At 38.3% G+C, this 19,059-nt stretch overlaps 1 protein-coding gene across 5 annotated transcripts in view; it reads left to right on the top strand.

The window, feature by feature from the left end:
- The first annotated feature begins 2,783 nt into the window (after positions 1-2,783).
- Positions 2,784-19,059, top strand: part of GAS2 (growth arrest specific 2) — a 279,708-nt gene continuing 263,432 nt past the window's right edge. For all 5 annotated transcript variants that reach the window (XM_054699337.1, XM_054699338.1, XM_054699335.1 and 2 more), the window contains exon 1: positions 2,784-2,900. The gene's annotated coding sequence lies outside the window, so the exon portion shown is untranslated. The remainder of the gene's footprint in view (positions 2,901-19,059) is intronic.

The raw sequence follows: 19,059 nt of genomic DNA, 5'->3' as shown, positions 1-19,059 counted from the left end.
TGCTCTGGCAAGCTCGGCCCAGTAGTGGTGGGGAGAATGTTTCAAACACGAGTAGGTTTTTCCAGTGTCAGGAAGCAGTCAGTTGCGCAAAGAACAATAGTTAGGAAACTGAGCCCTCAGAGGATCGCATTAACTGGTGCAGTAACAAGTTCAGGGACCCTCGGAGTCTCAGCTGTTCAATAATGAAAGAGGGGGAGCAGGGGAGGTTGCCATGGCGATGCCTGGCGCACGTGCGCGCAGAGGAGGGCGGCGCCGCGGCGACCTTCTGCAGAGTTAAATGAAGGCGTGGCGTTCGCCTTGGCCACGGGAAGTGCCCCAAAAGCTGGGCGTCTGGGTCGCGCCTCGACTGTGCCCGGGAGGTGGGCGGTGCGGGCGGTGCGGGCGGCGGCGGGAGGGTGTCGCCCCGGGCCTCCGAGCAGCCGGCAGCCATTTTAGCGCAGCTCTGGCTACTCGGCCATTCCGGGGCCTGGCATCAGGGGCGCAGACCTCTCCATAGCCGGCGATCGGAGGGAGCGAGCCCCGCGGCTCCCACCCATCCACCCTTCCGTCCCCGTGCCTGGTGTGGCAGCTATTTGCGGTGGTTGGTCTAGTGTCGGGAGGGGGATCTGGAGATTGAATTCCCTGAGGAGCGGGAAGCGCTTTGCCTCTCGCTCTGGCTGCGGGTGCGGGTGCGTCAGGGGAGAGGAGCCGCAGATGTGATATGAAAGCGAAGGCTGTAGCCTTGGCACCTTTGGCCAGGATCTTTTATTTCACGCATCGTTTGCATTTTGCCGCAAGTGATAGCAGAGACATTGCAGGTCCGATTTGCCTGGAATCAAGATTGATAATTTACACATTCTCAAGGATGCCCAGCAGATGCTAATTTGTGGTGTTTACACAGAAAGTACTCAGCAGTGCAGCCTTTCCAATTCAGCAGCGCAGCCTTTCCATGTTGCGTTGCTGCTGTGGGTTGCCGCAAACTAGGGCCTGGACAGTAGTTTGCTTTATTAAATTCGGCCCCAGTTCCACCTGATGGAGTGACAATAAAGTCTGCTATTTTACTGGCTTGCACTGCGCTTTTGGGTCTGCTTCATGGCATAGACTTTAATCCAAGGCTGTTCTGATATTTTGACAACTGGAGTAAAAACTTCTGTAATTATTGTGATGTAAGAGAACGTAAAATTTCTTTGTAACAGAAGCTGAGGTGGAAAAGATTATTATAGACAATGGTGATGTGGGTTGGAGGTAGGAAAAGATGGTGGTTAAAACCTACTGTCTTTAAATTAGCAGTAAAACTCATTTATCATTCTTAGAATTGCAGACTCAGAGCTAAAAATGTTCATTGAGTTAATTTTGTCTACCACTGCCTGCCTTTGCAAATGGACAAAGATTCAAAGAGGGTCAAGAATTTCCCAAGTTCAAAAAGACTAAGGAATGCAGACCTGCTTGTCTGCCTTTGATTACAGAATCTAAAACTCTACAAGTGATTTATTATTTGATTTACTGTTCCATCAATTTACTATTAAGTCACTGATTCTCAAGCTTTTGATCTCAGACTCCTTCCCACTTAAAAATTTATTGAGATTCCCAAAGAGCTTTTGCTTTTGTGAGTTACATCTATCAATATTTATTATATTAGAAATTTAAATTAAAAATAAAAGTAATTATTAATCCATTTAAAAATATACATAAATTTTTACCTGTTAACACAATGTTTTCAAAAAAAAGTTACTGAGAAGGGCAGAGCTTACATTTTTTGAAAATTACTTTGCTATTTGCCTTGCAGTTAGAGTCTCATAAGTGCTTCTACATTTGATCTGTTTTAATGTTTTGTTTTGGTATAAATAAATGAAGAAAAACTGACCTATCGCATTAAAAGGATTGATAAGGACCTGAAAGAATCTTGGACTCTTCCAATATTTTGATAACTTGTGCACCAGGCTAGAAAGAAAAGTTCAATTTGTAGCATTTGCCAATTGACCTGGTGTAAATATTCTCAAAGTGGCTGATACTGTAGAGCTGGCTAGAAATGCATGTCAGCACATCATCATATAATATTTCTACCTCTTAAATACTATAGATGCATATAACCTGAAGATCCTAGAAATAGTGAAATACTTAGGAAGTAGGGGTTTTGAAGTTACCTTTATTGCAATGTAATTTAATTGTATGTTTTTATAATTTAATTTTAATAATGATTCTATTTAATAACTGGCTCATAAAATTCTTCATAATTTGGCAATTGGTGCTTGTGAAATAATAGAAGTTGCTCCACCTACCAGATCATACTTTGACAGCCACCGTATCAAATTAATTCAACAAGGATTTATTAAACATTTTATGTTAGTGTCTGGATATGACAGGTTGAAATCCAGTAATAAATAATGTCAATGTTAGGGAAAATAATTGACAAATTATGAATTAGAATAATTTAAAACTCTCTATTACTAACGCAATTAATTTAAGTATCTAGTTTCTTTAATATCCGTCCCCTCCTCTGCCCCCCAAATAATAATGTGTTCGTTTACTCTAGAAGAGCTACATGTGACTATTTTATAATTTGTAGTAGTGCTGTAAGCTAAGTCAGTATTTTCAAACGACAGCTATGATCTGGAGTGAGATCTCTCTAAATTTAAAATATTATTGTGGGGTAAGTAAAAGGGAAAAACATCAGGCTTTTCCGCCCTCCCATGGAGCATGCGCACTCGGCCAAGGGGGCGGAGGGTGGCGTGGCGTGGCGTGGCGTGGCGCCGAGTACGTGGCGTCGAGTACGTGGCGTGGCCTGCCTGGTGTGTGGCGTGCGTGGAGTGACGTGTGTGGCGTGGTGCCGAGGACCGAGGCCTACGGTGGAGTGTGGCGACGAGCAGCGGAGAACACGGAAACACCAACACGGCTGCTTGAACCGGCGATGAGCCTACCGGGTATGGGATGGTTGCGTTATAATTATCTTTACCAACAGAAGCATATAAACTGTCAGTTACAAATTTAACCTCCTTCTTTACAGGCAGCAGTATTTGTTTGGTTTTCAGAACACCATAGTGTTTCCAGATTAAAGGAACCGTACTCATGGTGACTGCACGCAGCATATACTAGCATGTATATAATTTTTTTATTTAAATTTTATTTTTATATTCCCCATGCAATTACAACCCCCTTATTTTGACCCCAATCTCTCCTTTCCCCGCCCCCCCACCCTCCATAGAGTGTCTCTGGTTCATAGTTTTTTGTTGATTTTGATTTTCACTTTCTTATAGTTATTCTTTTTCCTGGTCCCTTATTTAAGTTTTCTAGATTCCTGCTATGAGTGAGACCATCCGGTATTTTTCTTTTTCTTTCTGGCTTATTTCGAGAGCATGATCCCTTCCAGCTCCATCCATGTTGCTGCAAATTGCATGTGTTTATCTTTTTTGAATAGCATCTATATAATTCGTCAGTCGGTGATTATGTTTCCATTACCAAATCTCTGCTAGAAGCTGATGAGCTTACCACCCTAAGCACTCAGTGCATGAGGCCAAAATTGATCAAGAGTATTTTCTGAGCATTGGAATTGGTATGAGACAAGCATTGCCCTGAGAATTGTGAGGGCAAAGTGGTGGGGGTGTGGAGGCCCACTTCTTTCCGTTCCCCAACTACCCAGCTGTGAAAGCACAGTGAACAGTACCTGTGAAAGCACAGTGAACATATCCTTTAGTGATGGCTTGTGCTGCTTTTGCCTTGGTTGCTGCCTTGCAGCATTTGAAATGATTTAGCAATAACGCGTTTTTGTTGTTGGTTTGTTTTGATCGTCATAAGTAAAGCCAAAGTAATTAAATTACTGGAGTCTTGGCAAGGGCCTTTCCAAAGGACTTTGTTCTGGAAAGCCTGGTACTTTGTACCTCCGGCAAGTGCTGGGATTGCCAGAATGCACTTCAGTTCAGATGCTGCAGTCTCTGGTAGGGCGCGGCTTGTTTGGTGGAGCTCTCTGAAAAATGTGTGACCTGGTAGTTCAGTAAGGAAAAATATATCTCCTATGATCAGAAAGTCAGAGTCCTCAGCTTAACATGCCAGGCCCCATTTTCTTCTCACTTTTCTTCCTCATCTGGGGTTTTGCAAAATAAAGAACTGGGGATGAGGCAGAAGAAATGATAATGGCTTTGTGTCATTTCCATAACTGCACCTCCACACACTATGCCCAAGTGGGTATAAATGAAAGCTCCGGGACTCTCTCTCAGCTGCATGGATTGCTAACTCTGTTACTCTGGGTAAGTCTGTGAGAAGTTGGATTAAGTACTCTTTGAGGCTCCTGTAGTTCTAAAATAATTTCATATCAGACATAGATGTTATAGATACTCACATAGACTAGAATTGATATTAAAGCTAGATATTGTGACAAGACTACTTCTAACTTTTGACGACTGCAGTAATTTGGTAGAGTAATTGAATTGACCACATAAGTCTTGTAATTGGACAGAGCAGAGTTTGAATTCTTCTTCAGCCGCTTACTAGATATGTGATCATAAGTGTGTAACTTTTAAGTCTTTAAGACTGAGTTTCTTCATCTTAAAATGGGAATTCATTCATGCAACCAAATATTTACTTAGTACCCAATAAATACCAGTGAGTGCTTTAGGCACTGGTGATATTGATGAAAAAGACAGCTCTAAACTTTCTTCTCCTGGCTAGTAATCTGATGGATGGAGGCAGACAACAAACAATAATTAAAAATACAGACTAGAATGTAAGTTGGTGATAAAGCTTGGCAAGTGGTAGTATCTTAAATATTAACTGCAATGTAGAATCTATAATCATATCAATGAACTTTTCATACTTCTTATAATCTTGCACGTTGAATGGATTTTTTATCCATTTGTGATTTTGTAACATAATAATTTGGTCATTTGGAAGATGCTGGTTCACAGAGCTATGCATGTCTTCCAAATATTAGCATAATTCATTATGCAAATACACATAAGCTAATATTACCACAGTTCTCCTCAGGAAAGTCATAATTATTAGGAATATTTCAAGCATGTGATGGCACATACAAGTTTTCCCAAATTCTCATTTTTCCTGGAAAACCTAAAACTTCATTTCTGGCAACAAATATTATCATTTGTTTCCCTTGAAGTAAAAGACTCACTTTGTCAATATTTTAAAAAATGTCTGCCAAACCCACATTGATTTTCAGTTGTTCTTTGGAATGAAAATATTCTTAATCACATAGAGCTTTTCTTTGAGATAATTACCGTGCTTTGCTATGCATCAGAAGTGCTTTATGCTTATTTCCTATTTCATCACATGAATATTGGAAATGTATATGCACAGCAGTACAAAAGTTTAATAAAATTAAAATATTGTATTGCTTCATCAAAGATATTCTTAAGTGACGTCTCAAGTATTTTGTTTTTGTGTCCTGAACTACATGGTGGTGAAGAATACAACCATCAGTTTGGTTTCAGTGCCTTATTTATATTAAAGTTCCAAGAATCATCCCTACATTTGTTTTTACACCATTAGTACCAAAGTCAATAAGGTAAAAGGGCAAATATTTAATATTTCTATGGAAATGTTATCCTCATGGATCTTCTGAAAACGAGTCTTAGAAATCCCCACAGGACTATAGACCACACTCTGATGTACTGCTGCTATAGAGAAGATAAATCAAGAGGCAGAGGTAGAGAGTGACATGGGAGGGGTAGGCAGCAACTTTAGCCGTGTAAAGCTTCTTTGAATAGGTTAGCTTTAATTTAAGCTGACACCTAGAGGATGAGAAGGAACCAGCATAGAAAAGACTTGGCAGGAAAAGATTTTAGATGAAGGAAACAATTCAAGAAACAGAAAGAAAGTCATTTTTCCAGGACAAAGTTAATAGAAGAGGCTTCAGTACGATGAGCTTAGTCAATAAAAAAACAAACAAAAAGACCCCAATATCTAAACCCCAGAATTGACATTTAAATGTCATTTTAAATGCTTATAACATGCTTAGTTTGTCTAACACTTATTAGAGTGTTTCCCCTAATTAGCACCCAATAAAAGGTAAGCTGTGCGCCCCATGAAAGCGGTGAAACTGATGTGCTCATAAATCTTGAAGTGTTTTCCACTGGCTTGTATAAGCTTTGAAACATAAAAGAGAGAGGTTGGCTCTCTTTTAGGAAAACACTTGACAAGGCAAGATTGAAACTCATAATACTCTAATATTCAGTTTCCCAAACTTAGCATTTGAACAATTAAGGAGTAAGATTATTTCCTAGGCAAAAGAAAAAATATAACACATATATATGTATCTATGTTTATATGTTATATATAAATATATATGTATATATGTTTATATATGTATATATGTTTATATATACATATGTATATATGCATATATGTTTATATATGTGTGTGTATGTTTATATATATATATGTATTTATGTTTCTCAAACTAAATATGTAACTTAGTGGTTCTGGAGACATTTACGGGCCCAAAATGCTACAAGCTTGTAGAAGGTACAAAATGAAATATATTCTAGGAGAAAGAGGTATAATCTCTCCTTACTTACTCAGTATAGATTTTTTGGTGTATATTACATATATCAGATACTGTATTCTCCATTTTTGCCAGAGGTCCTTAAGATGTTAATTAAGCAATAAGGAGCCTTCTAATCATACTTTGCTCAGCGTTTGTTATGGCCCTCTGTGTTTGCTCTTTGGCTTTGACCAAGGGAAAAACAAACTTCTCTCATCTTTTTGACAAGAGGTAGTTTTACAACTTGTAGCAAAGTGCCCACCAAAGTTAAGCACCTACTGTTCCACATATCTTGGGAAACAGTGACAGTATCTTAATGACTACATTTCAAAGGGAAGACTCCTATGTCCCTGAGAAAGACATTTCTTAATGTAAAGTTGACAAGGGACTGGGAGAAGATTTACATCTCAAATGATAGAGAAAAGAATTTACAGTTAGGAATTTATTAACATAAATGCTCTAGAGAGATTGAGCATGGAGTCAGGAAGGAGCGTACCTAAAGTTTAGTCAAGCTGAAGGAAATATTAAGGCCCTCTTGGTCAACAGGAAGAGTATGGGTAGAGGTATTTCAGACGTTAAAATGATAATCATTCCGTAAAGCACCCTAAATACCTTAGTATATGTCACACTGCATTATTCACACACATACATACACAAACACACACAAATCCCGTTTGGTAGTCCTATCTTATGACTCAGGAAACTAGGGTGTTGAACCACATAACCAGGTTACATAGTTATGCAATTGCAAGGCTGGGACTTCATCCTTGTCATTTAACTCCTGATCATTTGGTCTTCCCCATTCTTAAAATACAGCTTTCCAGGGAGAGGAAGGAGTGTACTTGTAGGTACAAGGTTGTGAGACAGCATTTTAATCACTTGGTCTTTTCCATTTGCTTAGGGTGTGAGGTACAGGTATAAGCCAATATATTTGAAGTTTATGCTGACAGTAAGGCTTATTGTTGAAAGATTTTTAAAACAAAGAGGTGATCATAAAAGTTTAGTTTTCAGTAGAACAGCCTGTCAGCAATTGAATGGAAAAGTGCTTCATCAAGGGAAATCTGTTTCTTCACCAGAGAAATCTGTTCTGTTTCTCATAGCCTAGATGTGGAGGAAAAGCTTATCAGTGGCAATGGGAAAGAAGAGAGGAGACCTCTTTCAGAGATACTTAGAAAGTTGGGTGAACAACATGGTTATTGCACAGAACAGTGGAGAAAGGCATCTGGCCTGACTCTCTTCTAGGAAAGTAGCGGCATTAAATGAGCTATAGGGTGGGGGAAGGGAGAGAAGGGTGCTATAGTGGAGAAAAGATGAGCTCAGTTTCTGCAGTGAGTCAGGTATTTATGGGACATTCAAAAATAATTAGCCAATAGGCAAGTGGATATATAGGCCTGGACTTGAGGAGAGTGCATGGAGATAAAAGTCTTGGAATCCTCCTTATTTAGATGGACAAGGTTGCCAAAATTGGGAGGAAGGTTTGTAGCACTAGGGTAGAAGAGTGTCAGAATGATTAGAACAAAACTCCCAATTTATGTGATGGAGAAAAGAAAATAGCCTGTAAAGGAGCCTTGGAAGGAAGAATCTGAGATGTAGATATTTTTTTGGACTAAAGCTTTCTTGGAGAACTAAGCTAGAAGCCAGTGCCTCGCATTTTTTAATGTGTATATGAATCGCTATCTGTTAAAATTAAAATCCTCATCTGGCAGATCATGGGTGGGGACCTAAAATTCTGCATTTCTAACAAGTACCCAGGTAATACCAACTACCAATTCACACTTTAAATAAGGTCTAGGACTCAGTAATGTTGATATTATTCTGCTTAGGCAAAACTATAAGAATCAGTAACTGTGAAAGCACCCCTGATTTAAGGTTGAGACAACTCTCCTTTTCCAAGGGTTTTTAGTGAGCTCTTCAGTTCAGAACCATATTCTCCCAAGTATAAAATACCCTAGCACTAGAATAGTGCCTGCTAGATTTGCAGTACAAACTTTGGTGGTCTTAGTAAGAGTCGTTTAATAAAGCATGGGTGCTGAAGAATGCTAGAATTGGTTGATGGAGGAAGGAGACAGCTAAAATGTTCTTTGAGACTGATTTGTTTCCCCCAGATTTTCTTGGAACAACAAAGCCAAAAGCATTTTACAGTGAGCCTCTCCATGCCTGCCTCACCTTTGCTCTGCCCTCAACATTACCATTACCGCCTTAACTCCATCTATTCCCCAAACCACCCCACACCCAGCCATCACTCCTCCTGCTTTCAAGGCATTTATTTATTTGTTTTTCATTGCCAAAAGATAAAATGTTTATTTCAAGCAACAGATGCTAAATAATATTTGTCATGATCTGGAAATATTCTTGTTTGTAGAATAATGTTACGTGCTGAAATTTAGACCATAGGGAAAGTGATTCCCCTGCCATAGAGTGAAATGAAATTGCCCAGTTTTCAAAGTATTTGAAAGTACATCCCTTAAAAAAGTATACTTACTTCAGTACTTCTGCATACATATCACTTAAGAGAGTCCAATTTCTTTACAGACTTTTTTTTTTTAAACATTTATTTATTTTTACACAAGAGCTGGGGTATAGGCCAGAGGCGCGGGAGAGTTAGAGGATTCACCAGAGACAGAGCGGAAAACAGAACAGGCAGACGACCGAAATACACTGCTGAGGGGAGCAGTAGGCATGACAGGACAGGTCTGTGTGCCATGTGGGATTCTCGCCGGCTGGCCAGGATCAAACATGTGCTGCAGAGGCTGCGAAGAGCTTCACAGCGCAGTGCTCTACCTGCTGCACCACCAGGGAGGCCCTGTTTACAGACTTTCATGTAAAATTTACCAACTTAAAATGCAGAGATCTCAAGTGTGTATTTCCTGACTTTTGACAACTGCATGACAAAAGTGACAATGAATTTCAAACTCCTATCAATATCTATAATATTTCCTTCACCCAAGAAAGTTCTAAGGTGTTCCTTCCAGTCATTTCAACCCTACCCCAAAAGGCAAATGCTGTTATAATTTATACCATCTTAAATTAGTTTCCCTGTTCTAGCATTTCGTGTAAATAAAATAAGAAAGCATAGTCATTTTTGTAAGACCTCTGTGATGGCTGATTTTGTGTGTCAACTTGCCCAGTCTGTAGTACCCAATCATTTAATCAAACACCAATCTAGGTGTTTCTGTAAAGGTGTTTTGCAGATGTGGTTAGCAGAGGCTTATAAAGAAGAAAATATGCCTCAAGACTGTAGCATGTCACTTCTAACTGAGCTTCCAATCTACCAGCCTGCTTCAGTTTTTGGCATTGCCAGTCCCCACAATTTTGTAAGCCTGTCCTTAAGATAAATCTTTCTATGTGTGAATACATATAGATTGCTTCTGGATCTTTTTTTCCTGGAGGAACTTGACTAATAAGGATATTTTCACTCATCTTAATACTTTTGATACTTTCCATGTTGCTGCATGTATATTCCAGGATATGAATACATCATATTTTATTTTTTCATCTTCCTACTGATGGACACTTGGACTATTTCTAGGTTTTGGCTTATGACAAATAAATCTAGTATAAACAATCTTTAACAAGGAATTTCATGAACATATGTTTTTATCCTGAATAATTGCCTGAAGTTGAGTGATTGGGTCATGGAAGAAATAAACATTCAATTTATAGAAGCTATCAGATAAATTTCAAAGTGATTGCATTATTTCCACCACAATGTAGTAGAGTTCTAGTTGTTCTCAACCTTGCATGGTATAATTAGTCCTTTAGATTTTGACTACTCTTATGGTAAATAATGGTATATGTTGGCTAATTAATTTGCATTTCTCTAATGAACAACTCCTTGTGGTGTCTATTGGCCATTTGTATTTCTTTTCTGTGATGTATCTGTTCAGAGCTCCTGTCTCTATTATCCTTAATGTCAGCCACTTGCTAGATAGGTACCTTGAGATTACTCCCTCCTAGGCAAGACTGGTGTTCATTAGCACTTCATTTGGATAGTGATAAGATTATTTTCCACAGGGAGATCATCTAAAAAGGATATATCACAGATTTGAAGATTACAAAACATTTTTTTTTTTTTGAAAAGCATTAGCTCCTTTTGCTCTGAATTCTAAAGTGATTTAGTGGTTCAGGGTGAGTTGAATTACACTGGTGCTCTATATGTTGGGTCCATATTTGCAGAACACATAATTTCTTAGTAACAGGAATGTGCATCTCTTAAACAGGTCATCACTTCAGCCTACTATTTGCCCACACCTTTTATGAGTTGTATTTTCTTACATAAAATATTCCAATCACTTGTTTATTGTTTCTATTCTTATTTCTGCAGCAGCACAGAAACTTCCAGCCCACATCTCTGGGAAAATTTTTTGTGCTAAAGGAAATGCCAACTATCAATATGTATACACTACAATGGATAAAAGTATTGTCTGTCATTCTTACGCTGATCATTGCTGCCTGATTCTAGTAGTCAAAATACATTCTCAAAATATAGTTTCATTTCCCTGTGTTAGAAAGAAAGAGATTTTTTAATCTCTTAACCAGTTTTTAGGAATAGTTTTCTCTTCACTTCTCTTTCCTAGCTATAGAAAAAACATTGTATTTGAGAAAACTATCATTGTTCATCTCACATATTTAGAACCTTTATGAAATGAGTGGGTTCAGTATGAGATTTCATTAGTAATAAAGACACTGCTCATTTTTTTCAATGGAACCTCTAGATAGTCTCTCTCTGTCAGCAGTATGTGTTAATATGCAACAGATGTTTTTCTTTTTCACGTTCCATCAAAAATAAAAGTTGTATAGAAGAGATAAAAGCATAACTTCCCTCATTCTGATATATATTTAAGAACCATGAAATTAGCAGTTTGTGGATTAAATCTAAAAGACAGGAAACTCTTTGGTTTCTACACTTAGCTTTCTTGGCATTTACTGAAGAGATTCAGGCCTTGACCCGCCCACCAATTGGAAATCAATACACTGGCTAGTCGAGCACCTATCTACTTAGAATTGTTGGAAGATGAGACACACACCGACCTCATTGAAGCTGTTGCTTGAAGTACTCAAAAACTTTCAATTTCATAATAATAACTGTGGAATTTTGTGGGAGTGGGGAATTAAAGGTAGGAGACTATCCTTTTTCTACCTACTTGAAGCTCTGGAATAAGCAGGTGTGAAGAGATTATGATTTCATTCATGTGGGCCAGGTTGGACACATGGATACAAAGTCTCTGGAGCCTCTAGGAATTCCTCATTGTCTAGAGACCATGTTCTTGCTTGATCATTACTAGTAATCCTTCTGGTTATTGCCACACTATCAATCAGAGCTACAAAAGTCAACTGTAGAAACAAAATACAGAAAGCTCATACACTCTCTCAAAGAATGAAGGAAATGTTAGATTAGAGCCCTCATTTATTCATTGATTAAATATTTATTGAGTGCCTGCAATGTTCCATATGTCTCGCTCATTGCTATAGCATACAGCTCATGTCTAGTGGAGAAAGAAATGTACATGGTTACTACAATTTCTTAGGTGTTAGATATAGAGACATGCTCTGAGAATTATGGGTGCTCAAGGGGTGTTCTTGCTGCATGCCTGGGTGTATTAGCACATGTGAATATGTGCTGCATGGGGTATCAGTGGTGTTTGGGAAAGCTTCCTGGAAAACTTGATATCATCTGCTAAATTGTGAAAGGGTAGATAGGAAATAACCCAGTCAGTAGGCTAGACAGGTTATAAATGGTAGAAGGAACAGCATTTTTAATTTCAGAGAGACATGCAATAATAAGTTTCTTCTTACTGAGTTACTTAATAAAGATCAAGTAACTCAGCCCAATTGGAGTGAAAGTTTCAATGGGGAAGAATGGGGCCATGTGAAGCCTGAGAGCTTTTCCATAGCAGGAAGATTTCAGTATGTGAAGGAGTGATGGGTGGACCATCAGAGAGCTTAAACAAGGGAATATCATGAGATTTTTGTATGAGGGATAGAAATGTCACTTTTGCAAGTTAATGCATGAATCTAAAAGTAGCACAAAAGCTAATAGTAGAAAACATTTGATTAGCATTCAATAGCATATGCCAGTATTTTTAATTGTGCTTTTCATGCTTTTACTCCTGCAATCTTGATGGTTTTATGTGTTTTGTACCTTACTGTCACCCCATATTACAAATGAAGAAGTAGAGGCACAAAGCAGTAAAATAACTTGTTACTCAGCTAATGAGTGTTATCTGAATAAGAATTCACATCCATCAAATTGGCTGTCCAATCTCTGGACACATGGACTACCTTTCAATAATCATTGACACTTAATTTGAGCTTTCAATATGCCGGGCACTGTTCTAAGCATGTTATATGATTTGGTTAATAAGCTCAAAATCACCGTATCCACGCTTTATAGATGATATCAATTAAAGAGAGAGATTATAAACCTTCCCAATGTCACCTAGTAAGTAGCAGAGGTGGGATTCAAATGAAGCAGTCTGAGATAAGAATCTGGGCTCTCTACCTTTGTGTTACATGGATGTGAGTGGATTGCTCATGAAAGTGGTGAAATAATCAAGGCAGAAATCATAGCATCCTGAGCTAAAAGAGTAATATTGAAGATAGAGGATATAGACCTCTATCTTAGTAATAGTGAAGATACAGAGGATATGTTAAGTAAGTGGATTTTTGAATTTTAAGCATTGAAAGAATAATATGGAGTCAGAGGAAGAAATTAAGGATGACCTGGGTGATAGTAGAATCATTTATTAAAGTAGAAAATATAGGAGAAAAACATATTTCCAGGAAGTTTACAAGTTCAGTGGTGAACATGTTCACTTTCAGGTGTCTGTGGGACACTCCAGTGGAGATATCCAGTGATCAGTTAAGTTTTAAGGTAAGACATTCAGGAAAGTTGTGTCCTTTTTTTTTGGCTTTTAGACCTGTGGGGCTAATGAGCACAGTGCTCTCTGCTTATTGGAGTTTATAACATGTTTGTAAAATGAATAAATGAGTGAGAGAATGACTGAAACGGTGAACCCTCAGCACTCTCCACTTGAGGAGACCTTCCTTCTTCTATCAATCAATGACAATAACTCTAGAAAGCACACCACTAGAGATTTATTATTTTGTGTTATCAAAGGCTTCGTGAACTCTGGAAAAAATAAACTGTTAAAAGGATCTGGAAAAAAGCCAAAACTTGCAAGCTAATCATACAGCAGAGAAGGGAGAGGGAGAGGGGTCAGAAGAGGGGAGGGAAGAGCACAAGGGACTGTGGTGATGGGTCATGGGTGCTTTGGTGGTGGGACAACAATGGGGACTACATCTGAGGGGAGAAATCAAATATTCTCCAAAATTAACAATGATATAAGAAAAAATACAAAAATTAAAAAATAAGTTGTTAAGTCCAGAATATTTTCTGAGTATGTATATGTATACACATACATATGTATCATATATATCATATATACATATATATCACATATTTCATATATATCATATTAGAGACAAGAGAAAATGAAAGAATTGGGCTGTAAGGAGGAAAAGAAGGTGGGATGACAACACAGTTTTATTACTTGGGCATGGACCTCTTTGTAAGTTTTAGACAACTGAGCAGTCAGGAAAAAAGGGCCTAATCAGGATTTTTATAATCACATTTTTATGTGGGAGGCAGACAATGATGCTTAGTCATTGCATAGTTGTTGCTATTTGACAAGTAATCTTTTCACTGAGTGTGAGTGTCCTATTTATGGATATGGGTGTCCTATTCTTGCAGAGAGGGGCTATGAAAATAAAAGGCAGGGGAAGGAATACCCTCTAGCTTCCAAGTTTGGTCTACTACTTGCTTTTGCATTTTAGTGGATGCCTTCCACTGTCCTCCAAGGAAGCTGTTAACAACAGCTTTAAATTCATTATTTTTCTAAGTCCTGTTTATCCTAAGTTCACCTCCTGTTTTGTGGAAAAGGAGCTCTCAGTCCAGCTACTGCAGTGATTTGTGTTTGCTGAGGCAGAGAGCTTTGATGAGCTGAGTTGCTCCTGCTTCTGCAGCTGACTGGGAGAGGCTGTGGGGTGCTCCGTTCTCTCTTTTCTCCGTGGGGATAAGCAATATAGCAGAAGGCTTTATGCAGAGGCTCTTTGACTGAAAAAGCAGAGGTTTGTCTGCCCAGCCATTATGTCTAGAACCCTCAGGGCAGTATTTGGAATTCATGTTCCCCACAGGTACCTACAATAAACTCCTTGGAGCATGACTCAAAATTATTCACATGCCAGTCTTCAGGCTTAGACCAAAATGTTTTAAAATTATTTATGTTCCAATTATACTTCATTACTTTTTAACTAAAGATCTCATTTCACAATGGTGAAGAATCCAATATAATTTGGCTAATTTCAAAGCAGCCACAGAGAACCTGCATTTGGGGGTCATATTTCAATAAAGACAACATTCCATTTAGAACATTCCCAATTTTTTAGATAAAGTGCTTCAGTGAGGCTCAGAGATCAAGCTTAGAGTTTTTATAAAAGCCCTTTTTTTGGTTAATTTCTTAGAGCTTTTCTTAATCAATTTCTGGCAATTCTCATGTAGCAGTTTGCTGTTTGTTTTTGTTTTGCTTTTTAGACAGCTTTTTTACTTTCCTCCAATATTGTAATTAAATACAGATGATGTTTCAATAGATCTTTACCTCCACAGATTGAAAGCTATCACTCTTGATTCTTGTGATTTTGTGATAGAGAAGGAAATTCTACTAGGGCTTTTAACACTATTCAAAATAAATTGTTTCAAAGGAAAGAGGTGTCTTCAGTGGCTTAAAAAAAATCTCAGTGAATCAGATATTTTCTCCCTTATTTCAGGCTGAAACCTCATTTTCAGCCAAAGTCTTCCCTAAGGTAAAGGAGTGTAATATGTCCTTGAAGTTCTCATTGCAATGTTTTTAACAAGAGACCTGATACATATATTTTTTCAGCAAACTATAGAAACCTGGTTCAGAAGATCTAGCTGACATTTTTTCCTCTTCTCACATATCCAAAAAATACTGATCTGACTTTTTCTTAGTTGGGAAGTTTTTGGAACCTTTTATGGGTATATCTTTTGGTTTAATTATCTGTGGGCAGGTGGTAATTTTTGTGTTGATTTTAATTTGTATGCAAAAGTGTCATCAATGCTTTCACTGGGCTAGCTCTCTAAAGACTCATGTACAAGGCTGCAAAGGCTACCCCAGTTTGCCATCAGGCTGTCAAGTCCATTGTCTCTGACTGAGCACCTCACATGACCTTCCTGATGTTCATGTCCTGAATCTGGCAAACTGGGAGTATGACCTTGGAGAAGAGCTCCATTCTTCAGGGCTTTGTTTGGCTATTTTGTGAACTGCAGAGACTGAAACAAAGGTGTTTTCCCTAATTGCTCTGTGGAACACAGTGATCATTACCATGGTAATAAGTGTTCTGCACAACACATAAAAACTAAAAGCAGAGTAAAAACTTCCATGATTATAATAGTCTCAGAAGTGCTTTCAGTATATTCCTCTGTTGAAGATTTATGTTTTCTACTGGTATTTTAAAGCCTTGAACATTTCTGTGGTAAGGAAACCTATAGCAATAAGTTCCTGAAGCTTAACTAATTTTTATCAATCAGTATAGATTAGATTATGCTGCAATTAAAAAAATGATATATCAGGGGCCTCCCCGGTGGCACAGCGGTTGAGCACTGGGTTCCGAGGCTGCCCGCAGCCTCTGCAGTGCCGGTTCCATCCCCGGCCACCGGTGAGTGTCCCACCTGGCGCGCAGACCTCTCCTGATGCCCGCTGTTCCCCTCAGCAGTGTACTTCAGTCCTTCTGCCAGATCTGTTCCCTGCTCTGGCTCTGGTGAATTCTCTCACCCTCCCTCGCTTCTGACTGTACCCAGTGCTTGTATAAATAAATAAATAAATAAATAAATAATAAATCTTTAAAATATATATATAGGGCCTCCCTGGTGGCGCAGCGGTTGAGCGCTGGGTTGCCAAGCTGCCCACGGCCTCTGCGGCGCCAGTTCGATCCCCGGCTGCTCCCCGGCCACCAGAGGAGGATCCCACATGGCGCGCAGACCTCTCCTGCCGCCCGCTGCTCCCCTCAGCAGTGTACTTCGGTCCTTCTGCCTGTTCTGCTCCCCGCTCTGGCTCTGGTGAATTCTCTCACCCTCCCGCGCTTCTGACTGTACCCAGTGCATGTATAAACAAAACAAACAAACAAATAAATAAATAAATAAAACATGCCTCTATTAAAAAAAATAATATATATATATCAAAATCTCATTGGCTTAAAATAAGAAAGCTCCCCATTTGGTTCTCTCTCTCATTACATGTCCAACATGGTTTAATGGCAGGGGGGAGGGACTTTAGAGTCTCTCAGGGATGCCAACCGACAGAGAAGTTGCCCTCGTGAAAACTGCAGATAATTTTGCTAGAAAGAAATGAGAAAATTGAGGAGTGTCTCAAACAGCCATTAAACATTACAGTACAGTTGTGATGGGTATCATTTCTATTCACAATTCATTGACCAGAAATAGTCACCTGACCTCAGTTAACTACAAGAGAGAGATGAAGTGCTCAAAGGAGAGAAAAACTGGATGGCTGGTGGTGAGCAGAAGTTTGCAATCCTTTCATATTGTAAAAGCAATGACTAAATTATAGAATGTCATTCTGAAAAATTCTATAGCAAATGGAATCCACCCAACAATAAAAGTCTGTATTCTGTGGCCTAGTTGTAGAAAGCCTTTCCTCTTTCTAGGAGAATGAGGAGAAAACTCTTCGAGAGAAAAATCTTTATTTTGGTAAAATATATATAACATAAAAGAAAACACATTAAACTCAAGTGTTAAGAAATGAATCTTCTAATTGACTATAGGATCTTTTATGTGAGCTGCATGTCATACAGCAAAGCATATCTTCACATTGAACAAAAAGGATGAGTTTAATTATAGATCCTAAAATTAAGAGAGAAAATGAAGCTTGTCTGTGACTATATCTTGTTGAAAATTAGACTCTAGATGGCTATTACTTGGGGGTATTCAAGGCAAATTTGTGAAGACTTTGCTTGGGTGTCCCTTTTTCATTCACTTTCTGGTACCTGTTAAGTTCTCAAAGATGAGATAGGAAAGGATTCACCACCCAGAAACAGAATATGCATATATAAAACAGAATGTATAGTCCTGTATATATGCATATATTCATATAATATTTATATTTAACTAATGTGAATCCCTGCCCAAGTGCTGTGGCTAGAAATAAGAATCCCCACTATCTCTTGTCCCTATCTCAAGCTATGTCTTACGACTTCTCTTTACCATGAAATTGCTCTGTCTTCTAAGGAATCATCAGACTGCAGTCTTGTAGAAATGAGAGGCTTGTTTTCAGCATGGGGTAATTTTCTTTCTAGGGTAGATGATACAATTTATAATGTTTCGGTGAGCTGCTAACTTGTCTCCAGAAAGAGAGGTTCAATCTATCTACAGTTCATTCTGACCAACTGCCTACCTCAGTGGCCAGGGTGATATTTAATTTGTCACAGAACAGCCTGAGGCTGTGATAAATTCATAACCTTTAGCTCCTTTCTTGCAGTGTATATGAGATTTGTTGATGTGTTTATATACCATTTTGGGAATAGAGGCAGATTTATAAACATTTTATGATGTAAAATGGAGTTGAGCACAGAACTGTGCACAGTCATGATTTGTGAATTGCTAATAGGCCGCAAGAATGGCTTAAATATACATCACATCCCGAGACATTAATCAGTTCCTAGAGCTGGGTGAACACAAGGCTTGTCCTTCAGGGACACAAAATGCCTGTTTTGAAGAAAGGAATTATAATAAGGAGCACATACGCATTCTAGACCTTGAAGCTCTTAGCAGCAGCACATCTTTTGTTTCATTTCTGAATGAAAAGCATTTACAAGGAAATATTTGTGATAGATTCAGCCTGACTTTTTACAAAAAGGATAAGTATAGTGACTTTGCATCTATATGAAATATCCAATTGTTTGGTAACTTATTGATTCTCAAATATTTGACCTTTAGACATAATGAAAAATGCCTCTTACATGTAAAGTCTCTTCAAGGCTGAACCATGATAAAAAATTAATGGGTACATGAGTGGGAGAAAACAGAACCTCTTTTTCTTTTCTCTTTGTGCCTTGTCACCTACCAATAAAACATTGAGCTTTATTTTACTTTGTGTTTTCAAGGCACAGATCATTTTATTTTTCTGGTAAGTTAAAATACATTTGAAGCCCTTGAAAATGCTGTTACCTGCAAGTACGATACGATACCTTCGAAGTGTTTTTGGATATATCCTTTTGTGACCTACTCAATATCACCTGAAACATCTTAGACAACATGGCACCTTGTGCATTGTAGAGCTAACTGAGATAATATTGAAATGACTAATCAAAGGTATTTAGCTAGAAAATGGTTGAACTGACACTGAAAATTAGATTTTAAAGTTACAAATCAAACATTCTCTGAATGTGGTAATTATTCAAAGATTCATTCATTGGGTTAGGTGTTACTTGTGTATAAGTAATTCCTCAGCAATGAACACCCCAATAAACTTTTTGCAAAAATGAAAATATATCACTCA

The sequence above is a fragment of the Talpa occidentalis genome, unplaced genomic scaffold (genome assembly GCF_014898055.3).
Source record: "Talpa occidentalis isolate TD23 unplaced genomic scaffold, MPIMG_talOcc4v2.1 talOcc4.3, whole genome shotgun sequence".
Lineage (NCBI taxonomy): Eukaryota > Metazoa > Chordata > Mammalia > Eulipotyphla > Talpidae > Talpa > Talpa occidentalis.
Note: the sequence above shows the minus strand (reverse complement) of the source record. Positions and strands in the feature narration are given on the sequence as shown.